This window comes from Nicotiana tabacum, chromosome 14, assembly GCF_000715075.1.
Source record: "Nicotiana tabacum cultivar K326 chromosome 14, ASM71507v2, whole genome shotgun sequence".
In the NCBI taxonomy this organism is placed as follows: Eukaryota; Viridiplantae; Streptophyta; class Magnoliopsida; order Solanales; family Solanaceae; genus Nicotiana; species Nicotiana tabacum.
Genome location: NC_134093.1, coordinates 116846778 through 116853874, shown reverse-complemented (window position 1 = coordinate 116853874; position 7097 = coordinate 116846778).

Genomic DNA, 7097 nt, shown 5'->3' with positions numbered 1-7097 from the left:
TAGGATTTTACCTTTATTTTCTTTGGAGAGATAATTGTCCCACCAATTTTTTAACATTCCAGTGAATCCCGAAATTATTAATGTTGCAGCATATTTGCCTGATGTATTTTTCATTTTATAAGTAGTAACTGCAATTCCAATTTCATGAAGTTTTTTGTAGATTTGGCTTTCTGCCAATCCATCTATGTTCCACTCTGTGATACCAGTTCCATTGTGAGTGGCGCTAGTTAAATAGATATCTTCTTCAAATTGAACATCTGGGAATGATGCTATACCATAATAATTCTTTTTGTTAGAATATCTTGGGTCATTAGTAATTCTATTAATTTCGGAGTCAATAGTTTTGATTGTAGAGATCGTTTTTATTTTATTAATTACTTCGAAAATTTCTATAGAAGTTTTTATTAAATTTTCTAGTTTTTTTTTCTTTTATCAGGGAAGTCTTCTTTTGCCTTTGGAGCAGTATATTCACTTTCAACAGAACTTAATTTATTCTATAAATTATGAAATTCTATTGTTTTATCATTTTTACTAGTGCTAGCTTGGTTGGAAACTGCATTAGAGATAGTTAATTTAGATTTAAGTTGTTCTTCTATTTTTCCTAGAAGTTCATCAGTAAAATCGAACTTTTCTTTTAATTCTGAAAACTTCTCTTTAGAATATTCTGGAAGTTTTATTATTGGATATGTTTCAATTTTAGAGGTTGTTATGGACCTTGTGGGAACCCCTACTTTATTGGTATCGTTTAATTGGTTTGATACCACATGTAATAGATTATTTTGGTAATTATTTTGCACAATAATTTTATTAATATATTTGTTAGTTGGTCCACTAACGCTTTCTCCTTTGAAAGGGGAAGGTGTGATTACTTCACTTAGAACTGGTATTAGAATTTCTTCTAAGGGTGGAGTAGTGGCTTCTATTATACCTTTGTTTTTGGTATACCACTTATTAACTAACATGTGAAGAGATTCTTTTTGATTTGGAATCTGTCCTGTTATTTCAAACCATTTAAAGAATTTAATATTATACTTGATTATTTTTAAATCTTTAATCCATTTATCTTTAAAAGGTATTCTCTGTTTTAAGGAATACGTGTCTACGTACCATTTTCTGTTAATAATATTATTGGGGTGTAACCATTGAGCATCTAGACTTCTTCAATCTATTTCAAAGTCATCGGCTCGGATTACTTTTAATTGATCAATGGACACTGCAGCTGGGTTTCTTGGAGTAGCTACAAAGAGTCCATTTTGATAAATAACTCGGGGAACAGTTTTGTTAAAATCTACTCGCTTAAGTTTTGTGTTAATTTCTTCAATTAACTCTTTATCACTTTTGTTACTTCCATTATCCTCCGGAGGTTTGGAAGAACAAGCTCTAGTAAAAGACATTCTTCTACTAGAATAATCTTCACTAGCTGAGCCTGATCATAAAAACTTTAAGTCAATGCCACCTGTTGGATATTGAATGACATGTTCGATGAAAGAACTCTCAGGTTCATATTTTGGTTGGGTGATGGCATCAAAACACCATTCATCTTTTGACAATATTTCATCCCATTGAACCATTCTAGGGACGAAAGTGTTACTATGTCCTTGATTTGCTTCCATGAGCATAGTAACTCCTTTATTACTTTCGATTTTAGATTTTGGGGCTAAAGTTGTTTTCATTAGTCTGTAATACACTTTATATATTACAGCTATCTTATTAGTCTGTAATACACTGATACCTGGTTCATAAAATACAGCTAACAAATGATGAAATCAGTCATTCCCAGATGGTTTTATGACTGGTGGAAGAAATTTGGAGGAACTGAGCAGACAATGCCCAAGAGCTTCCAAATACACTATGAATGATTTCAAAAGGAGCATGAAATCTTCACGCTACCTGATAACATTAAGTTATGCAAATACTACTTTGCAAAACGAATTTCCTACATAATCAACTGTTCATTTGCCATTGAAGAAATTGACTGAATTAAATACCTAGTAAAAATTCCAAGGATTAAAGGGTGGGTGCCTGAAGTAAAAGCAACCCAGTCTACGTCCAAAGCAGCAAGCAAAGCGGGAACATCCAAATCCCAAGTAGAATTAAAAAAGAAACTCTTAGAAGTTTTGGCAAATATTGATACAGTAAGTCCAACGGAAGTACAATCCATGCTAGAAGCAGCCTCAGCATCTTCCTCAGCAAAAAATTATGGAGACATGGAAGACCCACAGGGGATAGCCCAAGCTTACCATGCATATGCAGACAAAGAATAGCATCTGGCCACTTCAGAAGAAGACATATGACTCTTCCAACAAAAATAAAACAACTTTTTCAAAAAGCAAATGACTCTTCGGAAAAGAAAGAGTCACTTGACAATGACAAATGCAAAAGGACAAGAATAGTACCTTGCCCCTTCGTCAAAACAGAAGAAGACCCTTCAGCAAAGCAGAAGACTTCAGTCTAAGACCGTCCATTTGTAAGGTTGAGATTAACTCAACAATTTTCAGAAGTCTATAAAAGGCTTTCAGATTGTAATCATTATTCTATCTCCCTGTTGTTATTTATGCATTGCATTATGGTAAAGGAGAGTATCAATGCACGAAGGGTGATGTCGTGCCATATTGTGAGTGTTAATGCACGAAGGGTGATGCCATGCCATATTGTGAGTGTTAATGCACGAAGGGTGATGTCGTGCCATATTGTGAGTGTTAATGCACGAAGGGTGATACCGTGCCATATTATGAGTGTTAATGCACGAATGGTGATGTTTTGCTATATTGTGAGTGATAATGCACGAAGGGTGATGTCGTACCATATTGTGAGTATTAATGCACGAAGAGTGATGTCGTGCCATGATATGAGTGTTAATGCACGAAGGGTGATGCCGTGTCGTTTTTATTAATTTTATGGTGAGATTGAGAGTAAAAGCATGAAGGGTGATGCCCTTCATCTTTCCTTACTATATTCACTATTCCTGTTGATTCATGATATATTGACTGCTCCGGTGATCATTCTGTTGTAGTTCTTTATCTTGTATTCCCCTCAGTATGTTCCCCTCCCGACATTTCCTGTTTAGTTCTTCATTTGTGTTATTTGTATATACACTGTTAAATTGTACAGGTTGATTTGTAGGTGCCTTGCCTTAGCCTCATCACTACTTCGTCGAAATTAGGCTCGACACTTACCAGTACATGGGGTCGGTCGTACTGATACTGCACTCTGCACTTTCTGTGCAGATTTTGATATCGGCTCGGGTTGATCGGGATTTGGCTATTGGTTCGCTGTCCGGTGACTCAAGGTAGATCTGTCGACGTTCACAGATCTTGAAGCTCCCTTCTATCGTTTTTGTTCTACTGCTTCTTTCATTCAGACAATTATATTTCTTTCACACTATTACTTGTAGTAAATTTTAGAATGCTCGTGAATTGTGACTCCAGATCCAGGTGGTAGTAATTAATACAGTTTTATGATATTTTGTATTTATTATATTTTATCTTAGTTCATTATTGTTAATTACTGAATTGGAATAAGGAATTGGTTTAATGATTCTCTAACATTGGCTTGCCTAAAAAGTGAAATGTTAGGCACCATCACGGTCCCGTCGGTGGGAAATTTTGGGTCGTGACAGTTGGTATCAGAGCACTAGGTTTCCTAGGTCTCACAATTCACGAGCAAGCTTAGTAGAGTCTGGAGGATCGGTACGGAGATGTCTGTGCTTATCTTCCAGAGGATATGAAGTTTAGGAACAAGTTTCACTTATATCATTCTCTATCGTGCGATTTTGCTTTCGCAATACTGATTGAACTCTTCTACTCTTATTCTCTCGCAGATGGCGAGAACACGTATCGCTTCCTCAGTTGAGCAGCAGCCAGAGCCTCCAATGGTAGCTCCTACGCGGGGCAGAGGTCGAGGACGAGGCCATGCCAGAGGCCGAGGCAGGTGCAGGGCGCAACCTAGAGACCGAGAAGCAGCCCAACAGTGGAGCCTCAGATAGAACTTGACAAGGAGGTTCCAGCCCAGACTGTTCCTACCGGACCAGCTAAGGTTCCGGAGGGGTTCATTGCCACCCCAGTACTTCAAGATGCTTTGGTCCGTTTGGTAAGCCTTATGGAGAGTGTGGCCCAGACTGGCGCATTTCCCATGGCACCAACAGTCTCTCAGGTTAGAAGAGGAGCCCAGACTCCCAGCACTCCCGCTCCGGAGCAGATAACTCCCCAGTATTAGGCTCCAACAGCTCATCCAGACGGATTAATTCAACCGGTTATTGCGGCACAGGTCGGAGATGGGCCAACTATGTCTTCTGAGGCTTTATAGAGATTGGACAGGTTTACCAAGCTCTTTCCTGTTCACTTCAGTGGTGCTCCTTTAGAGGACCCCCAGGAGTATCTTGATAGCTGTCACGAGGTTCTACAAAACATGGGTATAGTGGAGACCAATGGGGTTGATTTTACTGCATTTCAGATGACTGGTTCCGCTAAGAAATAATGGAGAGATTACTTGTTGACCAGACCAGCCGGGTCGCCTGCTCTTACTTGTGACCAGTTCTCTCAGCTCTTCATAGAGAAGTTTCTGCCTATCACATTGAAAGAGGAGCATCGTTGTCAGTTTGAGCTTCTCCAGCATGGCAGTATGACTGTTACTCAGTATGAGACCCATTTTGTGGATTTGGCCCGTCATGCTATGCTTCTGCTCCCCACCGAGAGAGAGAGGGTGAAGAGGTTTATTGATGGACTTGCTCAGCCTATTATATTGCAGATGGCTAATGCGAGTGGGAGTGAGATTTCTTTTCAGGCGGCTACTAATGACGCCAGACGAGTCGAAATGGTTCTTACTCAGGGAAGTCAGGGGTCTGACAAGAGGCCTCATCATTCCGGTGAGTTTAACGGTGCCTCGCCTAGAGGCAAGAGTACTTTTGGTATAGTCCATACTCCCAGGCCGTTTCATTCAGCGCTCCAGGCATCCCACGATGCCTTAGGTGGTCGTGGCCCTCAGATGCATTATTCCGACTAGCTAGCCTACAGTGCACCACCAACTCCAATTAGTGCACCTCCACTCTAGAGTTATCAAGGTGGTTATTCAGGTCGACAGGGTCAGTAGTCACAGCAGCCAAGGTTATGTTATACTTGTGGTGATCTGAGGCACATTGCTAGATTTTGCCCTTGGGCAACGGGTAGCTCACAACATCAGAGTTCTCGTGCCATGGTTCTGCACCAATTGTTGCACCACCTGCTCAGCCAGCCAGAGGAAGGGGTCTGGCAGCCAGAGGTAGAGGCCAGACTATTAGAGGTGGAGGTCATGCCATTAGAGGTGGAGAGCAGCCAGTTAGAGTCCATCCCAGGGACGTAGTTCAGGTGGTGGGGCCCAGCCCCGGTGTTATGCTTTCCCAGCCAGGCCTGTGGCTGAGTCATCTGACGATGTTATCACATGTATTGTTTCAGTTTGCAGTAGAGATGCTTCAGTTTTATTTGATCCGGGATATACTTACTCCTATGTGTCATCCTATTTTGTTTCATATTTGGTTGTGCCCCGTGATTCTTCGAGTGCTCCTCTGTATGTTTCCACACCAGTGGGAGATGCTATTATTGTAGATCATGTTTATCATCCGTGTGTGGTCACCATTGGAATCTTCAGACTCGTGTAGATCTTCTACTTCTTGACATGGTTGATTTTGATGTCATACTGGGTATGGATTGGTTGTCACCTTATCATGTTATATTAGATTGCCACGCTAAGGCGGTGACCTTAGCCTTGCAGGGGTTGCCTTGATTAGAGTGGAGAGGGAATCTTGGCCATTCTACCAGTATGGTCATCTCTTATGTGAAGGCTCAGTATATGGTCGAGAAGGGGTGTCTAGCTTATTTGGCTTATGTCCGCAATTCTAGTGCGGAGGTTCCTTCCATGGATTCGGTGCCAGTTGTTTGTGAGTTTCCAGAGGTGTTTCCTATAGACATGCCGGGGATGCCACCCGACAAGGATATTGATTTCTGCATTAATTTGGCTCCGGGCACTCACCTATTTCCATTCTGCCATATCGCATGGCCCCGCTAGAGTTGAAAACATTGAAGGAGCAGTTGCAAGATTTTCTTGATAAGGGCTTCATTAGACCTAGTGTCTCGCCTTGGGGTGCACCCATGTTGTTTGTGAAGAAGAAAGATGGATCGATGAGGATGTGTATAGATTATCGGCAGTTGAACAAAGTCACCGTCAAGAACAAGTATCCATTGTCGAGGATTGGTGATTTATTTGATCAGCTTCAGGGTGCCAAGGTGTTTTCAAAGATTGATTTGAGATATGGCTACCATCATTTGAGGATTAGGGCATCCGATATTCCTAAGACAGCTTTTTGGACTCGGTATGTACAATATGAGTTTCTAGTGATGTCATTTGGGCTGACAAATGCCCCAGCAACATTCATGGGTTTAATGAACCGGGTGTTCAAACTCTACTTGGATTCCTTTGTGGTTGTGTTTATTGATGATATCTTGATCTACTCCCACAGTCGAGAGGAGCATGAGCAGCACCTTCAGATCGTTCTTCAAACTTTGAAAGACAGCCAGTTATATGCTAAGTTCTCAAAATGCGAGTTTTGGTTGAGTTGAGTTGCTTTCTTGGGTCACGTTGTATCAGCAGAGGGTATTCAGGTGGATCCTAAGAAGGTTGAGGCAGTTCAGAACTGGCCCAGACCCACATCAGCTACTGAGATCCGTAGTTTCCTAGGTTTGGCGGGCTATTACCATCGATTTGTGGAGGGGTTTTCATCCATAGTAGCCCCGTTGACCAGACTGACCTAGAAAGGTGCCCTGTTCAGGTGGTCAAACGAGTGTGAAGCGAGCTTTCAGAAGCTCAAGACAGCTTTGACTAAGGCACCGGTATTGGTGTTACCCAGAGGTACAAGATCTTATACAGTATATTGTGACGCATCCTGTATTGGTCTGGGTGCGGTGTTGATGTAGGGTGGCAAGGTTATTGCATATGTTTTGCGGCAACTGAAGGTTCACGAGAAGAATTACCTTGTTCATGATCTAGAGCTGGCAGCCATTGTTCACGCACTGAAAATTTGGAGGCACTCTCTTTACGGCATTCCATGTGAGGTATTCACTAATCAT